This window comes from Mytilus californianus, unplaced genomic scaffold (genome assembly GCF_021869535.1).
Source record: "Mytilus californianus isolate M0D057914Y unplaced genomic scaffold, xbMytCali1.0.p SCAF_9, whole genome shotgun sequence".
Classification (NCBI taxonomy): Eukaryota; Metazoa; Mollusca; class Bivalvia; order Mytilida; family Mytilidae; genus Mytilus; species Mytilus californianus.
In genome coordinates this window covers 8,962,647-8,978,452 of record NW_026262745.1, presented here as the reverse complement: position 1 = coordinate 8,978,452, position 15,806 = coordinate 8,962,647, and the positions used below count along the sequence as shown (strand labels likewise).

The 15,806-nt window shown below is 35.7% G+C and overlaps 1 protein-coding gene and 1 long non-coding RNA gene across 3 annotated transcripts in view; both read left to right on the top strand.

Annotated features, from left to right (window-relative positions):
- The window catches only part of LOC127716622 (DNA-directed RNA polymerase subunit beta'-like), a 226,277-nt gene that overhangs the window by 126,248 nt on the left and 84,223 nt on the right, over positions 1 to 15,806 (top strand). The window lies entirely within an intron of this gene.
- Positions 7,192 to 10,063, top strand: LOC127716628 (uncharacterized). Of its 2 annotated transcripts, none has more exons than XR_007989047.1 (3): positions 7,192 to 7,307; positions 8,876 to 8,954; positions 9,437 to 10,063. It is a non-coding gene; the product is annotated as an uncharacterized LOC127716628 (long non-coding RNA). The 2 variants fall into 2 exon arrangements; XR_007989048.1 differs by lacking the exon at positions 7,192 to 7,307 and adding an exon at positions 7,666 to 7,719.

Sequence of the window (15,806 nt, the reverse complement as noted above, 5' to 3'; positions counted from 1 at the left end):
ACGTCAGCACCGTACTACAGGCTTTACACACAGACATGGGTCACCCAGGAAAGGACAGGACTTTGTCACTACTGAGAGACCGGTTTTACTGGCCTGGTATGGCCAATGATGTTGAAGAGTACATTGCGCACTGTGGCCGATGCACCAGGAGGAAGGTATTACCCAACCATAGAGCACCACTAGTTAGTATCGAGACTACTTCACCTCTGCAACTGGTATGTATGGATTACCTGACACTGGAACCATCTAAAGGAGGACTGCAACACATCCTTGTGATCACTGACCACTTCACCAGATTCGCTCAAGCTATTCCTACCAGAAACCAGACGGCAAGAACAACAGCCGAGGCATTCCTGAACCACTACATTGTTCATTACGGGATACCTGAAAGGATACACTCAGACCAGGGAGCGAATTTCGAGTCCAAAGTCATCAAGGAACTCTGTAACCTGACAGGAATGAAGAAGACTCGCACTACTAGCTACCATCCGCAGGGTAATGGTATGTGCGAGAGGTTTAACCGCACACTACTTGGAATGCTAGGAACACTAGAGCCACAGCAAAAGAGGAACTGGAAAGCCTACGTTGGACCACTCGTTCATGCATACAACTGCATCAGACATGATTCCACCGGCTACTCACCATTCTATTTGATGTTCGGCCGCAACCCAAGACTTCCAGTGGACATTGCATTTGGCTTGAGAAAAGATGCCACAGGATCCAACTACATCAAGGACCTGAAACAGAGACTAGACCACGCCTACACAGTTGCTTCAGAAGCCTCCAAGAAGTCTCAACTTAGACAGAAAGAAGGTTATGACACCAGAGTCCGTGGAGCTACAATACAGAAAGGCGACCGTGTTCTGGTCAGGATAGTGGCATTTGGAGAAGGAAAACACAAGCTAGCAGACAAGTGGGAGCATGACCCTTACACCGTACTTGCTCAGCCTAATGCGGATATACCAGTGTTTACTGTACAGAAGGAAAATGGCGAGGGGAGGAAAAGAAACCTACATAGGAATCTCTTACTACCCATCGGATATCTGACAGACACTGAGCCACCAGTACAGAGAGAAAGACCCGTACCAAAACCAAGATTGAGGAAGAAACAACCCACACCTGTCACACCTATTAGACCGGAGAGCCAAGTGGAAAGTTCGGATGAATCGTCTGATGAGGAACCATTTGAGCTTGTGATAGTGGAGCCTGATGCTAGCAGTGACATTACCATCACTGAGGAACAGCACGACAACTCTACTCTGACCGATACACCTGAGGATTCTGATTCTGTAGGGGACGCCCATTCCCGGGAAGCGACAGACAGCGAAGCAGAAGGGACAGAATCGGAGTCGGTTATTAGAAGCGCTTCGACAGTCAGTAGTGAGGATAGTCAGCAGGAGGATAGTCCTGATGAAGCTTCTACAGCATCTTCACCTGCACCAGTTAGGCGGTCTACTAGAGATAGACAACAACCAGCCTGGATGAGATCTGGAACATTCGACTTATCCAAGTCAGTTGGTACACCAGTTAGTGACAGTGAGTGGTACAAGAAGGTCCAGTTTATAACATCGTTAGCTGGAACACATCTATTCCGGGATTTACAGTCAGAAGCAGCGAAGACCATACTCGACATTGTGAAGTCACCATCAGCCAACAAATGACGAGACGTCATTTAACAGCTGGGGGGAGTATATGGTAGTCTGTAGGTTTTACAGTAATTGTGTATATTTTTATATTTAGTTTATAGTGTTGTATTTTGTATAGGATATGACTTATATTGATTAATTAAAGGTATGAGTATATTAATTACAGATTGTAATTAATTGATTAGTATATTTATTTTCGTAGTTCATTTTATTTGCTTATTTGACAGTTGGACTTATTGACAGACGACATTTTCTACTGGTTTGGGTAACTTTGGTTTCACTGTATTTTACTTCAAAGGCTTTCTTTTCATGGTTCATTGGACCGCACACTTTCTTTATTTCTATTGGTCTTATGTTTTGGCGCTATATTTCTTTTGTTCTTTATACTGGTTATCACTTTTGATATAATGGTGGACATAGACATATGTGTTTGATATAATTCTAAGTTTGAGTAACATTCTTTCTTAGTGTTCTATATTCTATATACAGGTCAGTTATCTTTCTCTATTACTAATTATATGTTAATAGTCCAGATATTTATTATTTTACCTAGAATAAATGTTTAGAATGAAAGACCGATGCGTAAATGTTGAATGCGAGATGAATGCTTTAAAATGATATAAAATAGATAAAGTACAGTAAAGTATTATTTGTTTGATTAAATGATTTAAGAGACGTTATTTTCATATTTTCATAAATAAAGTACTTTTAACTAATTTGGTAAATAATTAATTTAATACACACTGTATGAGAATTCGAGTGTTCCGGTACGAATGCTTTAAATACTTTTAAAGGTAAAGATATAAACGTAATAAAAGTTATGTGGTATTGATCGATTATTTTAACTAAGAGTACATATCGTAAACAGGTGGATTATTACAGTAAAACATGGATTACAATTTGTTTATTTGTTATACAGGTATATTTTTAAGTAATCCTGGGAAGATGTGATTTAATTCCAATTAGATAATTCAGGAGGCCTTTGCACCTCATGCGAGGTAAGCTAAGTGTTATTTTTGTAATGTTCGTATTTTTGTTTGTTGCTATTTTATGCTTACGGCATTTATACAGCATGCAGCTTTTGCTTTTAGTTTTGTTAATTTGCTTATGTTAAAGTTTGCATTAACCACTTTTGTCATTTTTCGTATATTAGACTTGTTTATATAATATGAGTCGTTAAGTGCATATGGACTAGACTTTGTCAGATACGCTTAACAATATAAGCATATTGTTGTAAATACATGCAGAACAGATTTATTTCTACTTCTATTAGTAAAACATTTGTTTATCACATTACATGGATAGAAACCTATGTACCAGATTATTTATTCGATAAACGGTCAGAATCTTACTATTGTATTTATTTTGTAGGGTATTTATTTAGTTATTGTTATTATCCTGATTTTGTCAAGAAATAAAACGAATCCACCTCAGAAGAAAGTATTGTTTTATTAGCCCTAGAAAGTGCTACTACACATCTTTCAAAACTACTATTTGACTTCCATAAAAAATGTTTGAATTAATAATTACGGCTAAATTCGCTGTAAAAATTAGTTGCAATATTTCAAAAACCACGCTACTCTTTCTTCTGTTTGGCATAAAATTATACTCCATATGCATGGACTACTGATATGTTACAACATAAAATTATACTCCATATGCAGTGACTACTGATATGTTACAACATAAAATCATACTCCATATGCAGGGACTACTGATATGTTACAGCATAAAAATATTGAAAGCCCAAAAGTGCAAAAAAATAATTCTCTCTTTTGACCCAAAGATAACCATACCTCACTATCAATATATGTATGTAAATCAAGAAAGGAAGCTAACCAAACTGCTTCTTTGGTATACACATCATGTTCTTTGTGGGTAGATGATATCAAAATAGTCATCAATCTGTTTCACTGATCACATACTTATTAAAGTCCTCCCAAGTATATATACCTGAAACATTTGGTAAAATTAACATAAGCCTAACGGACAAAGATTGATAGACTTAACAAAATGTTAGTTGGAATAAAATTGAGAATGGAAATGGGGAATGTGTCAAAGAGACAACAACCCGACCAAAGAGCATAAAACAGCCCAAAGCCACCAATGGGTCTTCAACACAGCGAGAAAATCCCGCACCCGGAGGCGGGCTTCAGCTAGCCCCTAAAGAAAAATGTGTACTAATTCAATGAAAATGGACGTCACACTAAACTCCAAAACATAAAAATGAACTAAAATTAAAAACATACAAGACTAACAAAGGCCAGAGGCTCCTGACTTGGGACAGGCGCAAATAAAAAGCTTCTGCAATAAGGAAAAATGTTTTGTACGTTTTACAGTTGTGCCAGTATTTAATCCTAATACAACGGAACCAATCCAAACATCGTATTCCCAGAATTGTAAGTATGACATTCCTATTGATTATCATGTCCATTAATAATTGTGTGGTGTAAACAAGGCCAGATGTTCCAATTCATTCGGAAGTTATTAAAAAGGACGACCGTGTTAAGACCACACAATTTCTTCTGAGTAAAGACAAACAAGTGCACCTGGAAAGTTTTTTTTAAAAAAGACAGGAACTAGAAAAATAAAATATAAGTACATTTTATGTCTCAGAAAAGTAAAAGCTTTACAAGATTATGATTTTTCTTTACTTTTGGTGTTCTTGAAATAATTCAAAATGATAACGCCTTACTGCAGAATTGTTAGATTTTACCATTATTGAGCCAACACATTCAGATTTTGTCTTAAGAACCATTTGAAAACAAAAATCTTTATAGAAGTAAAACAGCTGAATGCAATTTGTGTAGTGAAATACACGCTCACTGAAATCAACGAGACAATGTCAATTTATACATAATGTCCACTTTAAAGTGCTTTTTTTTTAATAAGTACTTAAAAATTTTCATAGTATTCTTATCTTTGTATCCATTCTTTAATTCCTATGTCAGGATTAAATATTTTGTTTTCAAGAATTGAAAGTTGGAAACTACTTTCAAGTTTTCAGGCTTGTAGATTAAGATAATTTTTAAAAATCTAATATGTAAACATGTTTTAAAGTGTTCTGTAATTGCAAATCCCAAATGTAGATCTTATCAATTAATGCGACATTGTTAGAATTTCGTCGCCTTTGAATTAACTGTTTAACATTTTATATATACTAGTCAGCAAAAGTTATCATACTCTATAAAATAAAGAGAGAAAACTGCTATACTATCAAATGAAAAGCATTCCTTTACAAAGGAAATGCATATACATGTACATGTATTAAGAAAATCTTACGTGATAAAATATCATGTTATTGAACACAAGGGTCAACTTTTTTTTGCTGAAAATGACGACAATCATTAACTCCCAATTTCGAAGAAAAGAATTATGGATTAATAAAAGCAACAGTAGTATACCGCTGTTCGAAACTCATAAATCGATAGAGATAAAAACAAACTAAAACTGAGGGAAACGCATCAAATATAAGATCAAATCTTTTTAGAAGAACATATAAGATTAAATCTTTTTAGAAGAAATTCAAAATTTAAAGTTCAAATATTGGTTATTGAAATATTTAGTAAAAAACAATTTTGAAATGAATAATTTGGGAATGAAAACATTTCGCGATTCTTTCGTTTAAATAAAAACTTACATGTTAGACCATTTGAAAGCATTTTAAAGGTTAGAATGGTGTATGCAACTTCATCAGTTATAGTAAATGCATTTCCGTGTATCGTTTCTCTTGTTGACTAGTTTATTTGCTAATCCTGACAGTTGATAATATTTGATTTATTCAACTTGTAATATTTTGTACATACAATGTAGACAGGACAAGATCAAATTAAAAGTTAATACAATTGGTAAGTCGACCAGGATGGAGGGCGGGAAATTAGACTGTCAATGGAAAATGTGGATATCTTTGATAGAGGTAGATATTTTGCCTTGCAACAAGCCACATACAAACCCCACAGATAGTCGTTGCAAAACTAAACCAATTTCATTAAGCATTTGACGCGGCCGAAACGGTGTCTGTAACTACTCGCATCAAAAACAAGTAAAGCCAAAACTTTACACAAGAGAGGGACGAAAGATACCAGAGGGACAGTCAAACTCATAGATCGAAAACAAACTGACAACGCCATGGCCAAAAATAAAAAGACAAACAGACAAAAAATAGTACAGATGACACAACATATAGAAAACTAAAGACTAAGCAACACGAACCCCACCAAAAACTGGGGGTGATCTCAGGTGCTCCGGAAGGGTAAGCAGTAAGGGTACACAAGTGATGTATAAATAACTTAGGAGCAATGTGTTCAAATGGAACATTGAAAAAGTACAAACATCAAAGGTCTCTTGAAAGAATTGGTACCTTATTTCCTAAATAAGTTTAGATTAATAAACAGACATTTTTAGTATTGTTTTATAAATCATATTGTCTTACACAACAAGTTTGGTAACTCATTTAAAGGGATATCCAAACTCATAAGTCGAAAACAAACTGACAACGCCATGGCAAAAAAAAAAGGAAAAAGAAAAATACCAAAGATCAACATTAATATTCAAAACACAACGTAGAAAAAGCCATACGAACCCCACAACGGACGGACGGACGGAAGGACAGAAGGACAGACGTACTGACGTACAAACGTAAGAACGGACAAAGGTAACGCTCAATGCCCCTTCCGTTAAGAAAGGAATTTAAGGGATTAAATGCGTTTTTGGGGGTTAGGGTTTGCAAGTTGTAATAAAACTTTCATTTATTTTCATAAAAAAACAAAGGCATGAACTATGGTTTTATGTCACAGTCAATAGGCACGACTACATTGGCTAGTGGAACAACTGAAGTACAAAGCAGGCAAACAGCGGAAACCACACATTTGGTCGATGATACTTCAGGTAAAACCACACGTTTGGTCGATGATACTACTGGTAGAAGCACACATTTGGTCGATGATACTACAGGTAAAACCACACATTTGGTCGATGATACTAGCAATAGAACCACCCATGGTCGATGATACCACAGGAAAAACCACACATGGTCGATTTAAAAATAACCGAAAGCCATATTGGATGAGCTTCAAGATTTATGGGATAAAGTATTCAAGGCTGAAAAGCAGTAGGACAACCGGAAGCGCCTGAGTAAGGATTTCGGTGCTTAGTGATACGGTTCACTAGACGACGTTGTCAATACGTAATGGCGGCCAGAACTTGACGTTGATTTTGGGATTCCAGGCTGATAAGTTAAATCATGTCATAATTTGATGCTTTAACATTATATATGCTACACGATAACTTAAAAGGTAAATGCTATATTTTTACCTTAAATACTTTACAAATAAAAGTGCGTTCATGAATATTTAGACGGCACAAATGAAGTGATCTGAACTGACGTGTAAAAGATTTGATGCAGGAAATCACATTCATTTCATTTTTATTCATTAACCACCAACATAAAAGAAGATAAAATTCGGATTGAACTCAAGCTATCCGCCTTTGACTCCGGTGATAACCCAATTCACAAGACATCCGTTTTCCAGATAGTTGACATTTTTCAGTAAGGGGAAACAACTCCTTACTATAATGCAACCGCCATGTTTATGCGGGGAAGACCGAGTTTTGTGTTTACAAAAAGATTGATTTAGCGGATCGTATATATCAGAATGACACGTAAGTCTGCCACATAATATTTCATAACATGAACTTGCGATCTATCTATATGACAATAATAATCGCACTGTAAAAACTATTGTAACCAGACGACCAAAAAGTTGTGCTATTGAAAATTATTGAAACGAAATCGCAAGATACTTGCGATTTCAACTTTTTTCAAGAAAATGAAATAAAAAGATAAACTATTCTATTTTTTGACATATTATCCATTACAAATTGTGTATAAAGTTCTACTACTCGATGTTGAATGACAAAAATAAAATCAATCAACAAAATAACGAGTTTGCAGTTGCATGTTGACATTGTTGTTGTTCTATTGATATGCTAATCAAACACCACCTCACAAATTGTTTACTTCACAGTCATGACTAAACATAGAAATAGTTCCTACTTTAAGTGTTGGCAGAATGTAAGTGAATAACACCCTAGATTTTATTATATAATTTACATTGCTTGATATAGTCATGTATATTTTTTACAAAAATGTACCATGTTGTACTGTTGTATACTCTCAGTCATTGTTTAATTGTCAGGTCAATATTAAATCTTTGCACATGGTAAGCATTTTGCCCCTTTCATAAAGGCAACCAAAGTGATTAACTTCAGTGCGGATCCAGAACTTTTTATAAGGGGGCCCACTGACTGATCCAAGCCCCCCACCCCCCTTGATCCGCCTGTGAACTTTTAAGTTTATTTACTCATATTTTTTTTTAATCCATGATCATGACCATAAAAAAAACCCAAAAGACTGGACAGCTTTGTTTGAAATAATATACAGTTTGTATATAGATATCAGAAGATGTGGTATGAGTGCCAATGAGACAATATGTCTGATTATATGAAAAGTGTGTCTCATACATGTCATAGTCATTTAAGTAAAGTATAGCAAAGTAATCTTTATTTAAAGTCGGTTGCATATATAAATATTAATAACAAGGAACATGAGCTCTTAATTAGAGCTCTTTAAGGATTATGTACCCTTTTGTTGTTTCAATGCTAAACATGGAAATTTTAATGAAAATCCAGCCATTCCCTTGTACTCTAATATTTGACCATTCTATGCTTGATAGATAGAGCATTATTGCATGCAGTGCTAGCAATGATTTCCTTAGGACAAGTTTATAAATCAAAATATTGGTTAGAACAAATATAAATATGGACCAATTCAAGTACACCTTCTAGGGTGCACTTGACTTTAGTGACTCAGCACAAGGTTTTTTAGAATGTAAAGGTTATTTAGGCCTTTTTGTAAATAACAAACGCTAGCACATCATGGACAAACAAGTGAGTTATCTATGTTATAAATTTTATAACAAAAATCTCAGTATAAAGTCTGTGAATTTCTTCAAAAATCTTATATGCTTTTTGTGCCACATTATCCCTATTTTCTATTTAATGCAATGAAACAATAAATAAAGTATAGCTTTGAAAGGAGTTTCCCCTTGGTACATGTTTATGTGCAAAATGGCACATTTCTTATATTCATTATCTTTGCTGTTTTGATATAATTGCACTTTGAAAATTTCAATTTTTGTTTTCACACCTTTAAATTTTGGTTGTTGCAGATGCTGATCTGATTGCAGAGGTATGTGGAATGGAAAGAAAGAGATACATGTACATACAGAGACTGTTTGAATTTAAGGTGTAAGTACATATACATGTATGATATAATTATTAGAAATGACGTATCAGCTTATCAGTGAATGTACAAACATTTATAAGAGTTCTATATTTCAGTTAAGAAAAACAATTTTTTGTCATTTGAGTATATAAGCAAGGCAAATGGACTTGTTAATGTTTGTCAATAGTACATTAGTCATCTAACATACTTCTAGAAAATATAATTTTATTGGACTGTTTTCCTCTGTTGTATACACAATTGAATGAATCAGCAGTAACAATAAGACAATTTTATCTTCAGAGGTGGATTTAGAAAGGGGGCAGCGGGCCGCCAACCATTTGGTGGGAAAAATTTGGTTGATTATATAGAGAATCACTGAAACATGACTGGGTCCCTCTTATGAAAATGTATGGATCTGCCACTGATCTTTATATAATTACATGCCAATTTTGTTTATTCTTTATTTATATTATCAAAATATCCATATGACTCTTCTCTATTTCAGGTAAAAATGAGCTACATGTACCAGAAAAGATATTGAAAATTTAAAAACTGTTTTAACAAGAGCATCATAAAATATAAAAAAAAAAAGAACAATACCAGGTCTGGACCTTTGTGACTGCATGCAATTAATTCTAAAATACCAGGAAACAAGATGTAGCTGCACAGCAGACATGGCAGATCTTAAAATTGCTAATAGGCATCAACTCAACATTTTCAAGCTGCATTTAAAAGGAAAAGCATTCCTTTTCATAGAATCCAAGATTTTTTTAACCAAGTCAAGTGGTTATTAGACCTGTTATCATGAAAATACTAACATATATATTAGTATTAACAGTCACATGTAATATCCCAAATATAAGAACTATTTGGTATGTGTGACTATCTTTCTTCGCATGTCATGTTACATGTATGCTCAGAATATTTTAATGTCTCAAGGATATGAAATGGATAAATGATATATTGTCAACCATTTAAATAAAACAGACAGGCTCACATATAAATTAACTGTCTATGTGAAAGTTCAAGTTGACTAAAATTGTCTAGAATTAAAAAAACATATATCCAAAAGTACAGAATTGCCTTTCTCAGAAATTTTGTATGTTTAATAGAATGATACTTGTAGCTTCTATTTTCTTGGATCTGTATCAATATAAAATAGGGAGATGTGGTATGATCGCCAATGCGACAACTTTCCACCAGAGACCAAAGTAAGTGTTAGAAAATACAGGTATGTATGGCATTGTGTAGCAATCTATGAAAGACACAAAGATTACAAAGTGTAAAATAATTCCGACAAGATAACCAACCATCAAGGCTTCCTCTGGTCTCCTCTTAAACCAGCCAACTCACTGAAACTAAATATAACAGCCAATTACAGTCATATTCACAATAGGTACTATTTTGGGTCAACAGAGAATTCAAAAGCCACCAAAGGCAATGAAAATTAGAATGAGAACTCAATAGGATATTGACTTGGATTATTTTCAACTAGGTTTAATATAAATGGTCCCAGTTTTCATGAACAAATGAAATGGAATCAAATGATCCAGGAATATTCAGTCTGTCCAACACTTTTGAAAATTTGTTTTCGGTGCTTTTAATCACAATATGTTATGTTCAAGCAGAGACATACTACATGAAAAAGTAGTTAGCTGGTTGTTTTGAGGGATTGAATTCTGTTCTTGGAACAAAAACATAAAAAAAGAATGACACGAAATAAAGTAAATGGGGAATCCAGTTTTTCAAACTATGTACATACAGTTTGTATTTGAGTTTTCGACTTAGTGGTTTAAGTTTTAATAGTGCTCCTTATGCCGCAGTCACACAAGGCCACGATCGCACTACGATCTCTGAAAAAAATGCAAATTTTGACGATCGTAGTGCGATCGTGAAGATCGCAGTAAGGTTGTGGTGAGGTCTTCATGATCGTGATGAGCGTGGCCAACTTTGAACATGTTCAAAACAATCGTGGTGCGGTCGTGCCGAAATCAGGTCGTAGTAGAAGCGTAGCGAGAGCGCAGTAAGGTCGTGCTAAGATCGCTGTACCATCGTAGCGAGAGCGTAGCGTAAGCGCGAATCTAGTCAGAGAGATTGCGCTACGATCTCACAGCGACGTTATTACGACCATCATGTTCTTCCCGCGACCAAACAACGCTTCTACTACGACTATACCACGTTTATACTACGCTGTTCAAAACCATAGTACCAGTGGCGGATCCAGAAAGGGGGTTCATTTGAGTGGGGACATATGGTTGGAACCCCCCTTTTTAAAATGGCTGGATCTGCCCCTGAGTACGATTCTAGCACGCTCATCAGAGTCGGATTTAGAGGGTTTTCCAGGGGGCCCGGGCCCCCTTTTGTGGGAAAAATTTTGGTTGATTATATAGGGAATCACTGAAGCATAACTGGAGCGGGCCCCCTCTTAGGCAGTCAGTGGGCCCCCCTTATGAAAATTTCTGGATCCGCCACTGCTCATGCCGTCCTCATCACGCCCGTCTTACGACCTGACTACGTTCATACTACGACCATTTCGAGTTATAGCCATGCTCATTGTCATCGTCACATAAAATATATAAAAGCTCTCCATGTTTTGTTTGTCTGTATGTAATTTGGACCTCATGACCCTAATATTCAACAGCTCGACCATGCTTTACACATCTGTATCATTCCCCGTGGGTATCATTCCCACTTTTGTTCAATAAAATATCGTCAGTTGATCTGGATAGATCAGCAAAACGTTGTGATTCAGGTTTGATTGGTTGATCCGACATCTCTACTGGATCAGGATTCGTACCAGAGGCCCCTCTGACTACATTTTCCGCCACCACCACGCCCACGAGTTCTGGTAGATATGGATCGTGATGTTGACGTTACTGCTGAGGGCGTAGTTAGATCGCGATATAAACGTGGTAATATCGTAGAATGATCGTGGTAAGAGCGTGCTATAATCGCAGAAGAAGCGTGGTGAGATCGGATAAATCGTGGTATGGTCGTAATGAGAACGTGATAAGCGTAGTAAGATCGAAATAATCGTAGTAAGGTCGCAGAATAAGCGACTGCTGCGTGGTGAGAACGTGGTATAATCGTAGCAAGATCGTTGTAGAAGCGTAACGAGGACGTAGTAGCATCGCGAAAACAACGAAAATCTACATTTCATGCCGCTCTTATCGCGACCTCACCACGATCTGAATTTATTTTAGATCGCGGTGAGCGTGATGCGATCGTGGTCTAGTGTGACTGGGGCATGACATGCATCTGCCTGCTGAGATTACACATTTGAAATCCACGCTTAGAAAACCTACAAATAATTCTACTGCTTATTTCCTCAAATTGAAAAAAAAACACCTAAACACAATGAAACCCGTGAAATCATCGGCAGATCCAGGGAGTGTTCCTGGAGTCGGAATCCCCTTTCAAAATGACTGGATCCTCGCCTGGAATTAATATATAACAGGTTGTGGTCAAAGGGTGGATCTGTCCTGTTTATTAAATAAATGAAAGGATAATATACAGTCTGTTTTTGTTAGATGTATTTCTATTTGATTCCATCTGATGAGTTGATGCCTTTTTTAACTGCTTTTTATGGTTTTTTCTTATATTGGAATATTCTACCATAGCCCTGCTAACATGTTTAACCCCTCATTCTGTATGAGCCTGTCCCAAGTCAGGAGCCTGTAATTCAGTGGTTTTCGTTAGTTGCTGTGTTACATATTTGTTTTTCGTTCATTAATTTGTACATAAATTAGACCGTTAGTTTTCTCGTTTTAATTGTTTTGCATTTGTCATTTCGGGGCCTTTTATAGCTGACTATATTCGGTGTGAGCCAATGCTCCGTGTTGAAGGCCGTACTTTGACCTATAATGGTTTACTTTCATAAATTGTAACTTGGACGGAGAGTTGTCTCATTGCCACTCATACCACATCTTCCTATATCTATATATGTATTTACGGCTTTGCTCATTGTTGAATGCCGTACGGTAACCTATAGTTGTTAATTTCTGTGTCATCTGTCTCTTGTGGAGAGTTGTCTCATTGGCAATCATTCCACATCTTCTTTTTGTCAAGACTGCGACTTTTGTCGCAAAAGCGAGACATAGCGATCCTACATTGCGGCGTCCACAAATATTCACTCTGTGGTTACAGTTTTTAAAATTTTAATAACTTTCTGAAACTATCATCGATTTCTACCAAACTTTGAAGGAAGTTTGTTTTTGATTATAAGATAGTATCCAGAAGTAAATTTTGTAAAAAAAATCCTGTTTATCCGTATTTACTTATAAATGGACTTATTTTTTCTGCCAGTTAGCATTACATTGACTGGGTGTTAAAATTTTTAAAACTTGGATAGAAGCTTGTTTATGATCGAAAGCTAGTATCTACTGTTTTTGTCGAGCCTGCGACTTTTGTCGCAGAAAGCTCGACATAGGGATAGTGATCCGGCGGCGGCGGCGGCGGCGGCGGCGGCTACGGCGGCGGCGGCGTTAGCTAACTTCTTAAAAGCTTTATATTTTAGAAGGTGGAAGGTCTGGATGCTTCATACTTTGTATATGGATGCCTCATGTTACGAAGTTTCCGTCAGTCACATGTCCAATGTCCTTGACCTCATTTTCATGGTTCAGTGACTACTTGAAAAAAAAGTTCAGATTTTTTGTAATGTTAGATTCTCTCTTATTATAAGTAATAGGATAACTATATTTGGTATGTGCGTACCTTGCAAGGTCCTCATGCCCGTCAGACAGTTTTCACTTGACCTCGACCTCATTTCATGGATCAGTGAACAAGGTTAAGTTTTGGTGGTCAAGTCCATATCTCAGATACTATAAGTAATAGGTCTAGTATATTCGGTGTATGGAAGGACTGTAAGGTGTACATGTCCAACTGGCAGGTGTCATCTGACCTTGACCTCATTTTCATGGTTCAGTGGTTATAGTTAAGTTTTTGTGTTTTGGTCTGGTTTTCTTATACTGTATGCCATAGGTCTACTATATTTGGTGTATGGAATGATTGTAAGGTGTACATGTCTAGCGGGCAGGTGTCATCTGACCTTGACCTCATTTTCATGGTTCAGTGGTCAAAGTTAAGTTTTTTGAGTTTTGGTCTTTTTTTCTAATACTATATGCAACAGTTCAACTATATTTGGTGTATGGAAATATTTTATGATCTATTTGGCAGTCACGCAGGTTTTATTTGACCTTGACCTCATTTTCAAGGTTCATTGCTCAGTGTTAAGTTTTTGTGTTTTGGTCTGTTTTTCTTAAACTATAAGCAATAGGTCAACTATATTTGTTGTATGGAAGAATTGTTAGCTGTACATGCCTGCCTAGCATGGTTCATCTGACCTTGACCTCATTTTCATGGTTCATTGGTCAATGTTTAGTTTACTTGGTTAATGTTAAGTTTATGTGACAGTTGTAATAAAGCTTTATATTTAGGACTATCAACATAATATCAATGATTAGTAAAGAAGGCGAGACATTTCAGCGTGTGCACTCTTGTTCCGTATATTACTTATAAATGGACTTAGTTTTCTTCAAGTTAACATTACATACAGTCTGCAGTTAAAGTTTTAAAAACATTTAATAGATTCAAACCATCCTGGATTTTAACCACACTTCAGTTGGACAGAATCAAAAGATAGTATCTAGAGGAAAAAAATCAATAATTTTCCCCATTTTTGTTGAGCCTGCTACTATAACACTTTTACAACAAAAGTAGGCGAGACACTGGGTTCCGCGGAACCCTTACGATTTTTTTCTATAAACTCTTTAATATATTTTAATGATAAGATGAAAAGAAAAGAAAAGAAAAAGTCACAATAATGTTTATTTATGTACATATTATATGATTTCACATTGACAAATACAGAGTGGTCCTAAAATATTCTGTTGTCTAAGGTGCTGTCATAAGCAAGCCGCTTTTGTTGTAAATAGATAAATAGTTCATCCTTTTATTAATAGAAGAATAGTCTATATTAAAAATAAAAAATGAAATAATCATCACTGACTCAAGAGTAACAGAAGTTAAGAACTATCGAACAGTTGAAATACAACAACCTGGTGACACGTTTCATGAAAGGAGCATTGCAGTTAGAATGCAAATTACCTGTGAGTGTCATCAAATCGTTAATATTGTACAAAAATATGTGCACAACGGAAACAAATAAATTTAAAGTCTTTTTTTTAAATGTTGCCATTTTATAATCATATATACCTATTATGGTCCCTATTTAAACATGTGCATGGCTGTAATTAATACGCGTTAGTTTGTAAACAAAACTGTATTGACCTTTTAATTTTAGAATAATAGAGTTCAAATATATCAATATTCATGTTATAACTTATTGTCATTTTGACGTAAATGTTTTTAAACCAATGGCAAGATACGATTTATTTTTCAATAATCTCTGATATTTACTCAATTGATATGGTAAAGTACCAACAGGTTCGAATAAGATCTTCCCAGCATATTATCATTGGTTTCCCTCTCCCTTACTTATATTCCCCTGCATTTTTAGACACATGGCACACAGATAAAAGATCATAAAAGCACGTTTTGTAAGTCTTGCCTCTTGGAAGATAACATCAAATACTGACCAAAGTGAGTAAAATTAAAATGCACATGCGGTCAGGTCATACCGACTATTAGTTCTGAACTTCTGGTACCACTGCACTTTCAAATTGTCTTTGTGCAATGATATGATTACGATAATGTCATTTATCAGGTTGGGAACAACACCTCTACTGAGGGGTAACCCCTCTATGATCTGATGATTAGTCTATGTAATGACTATCCCTTTTATGAGGGGTACATTTCAAGTGTTAGCTTTTGTTTGTTTGTAAAACCACTTTTCATTACAAATGAGCACATATCTA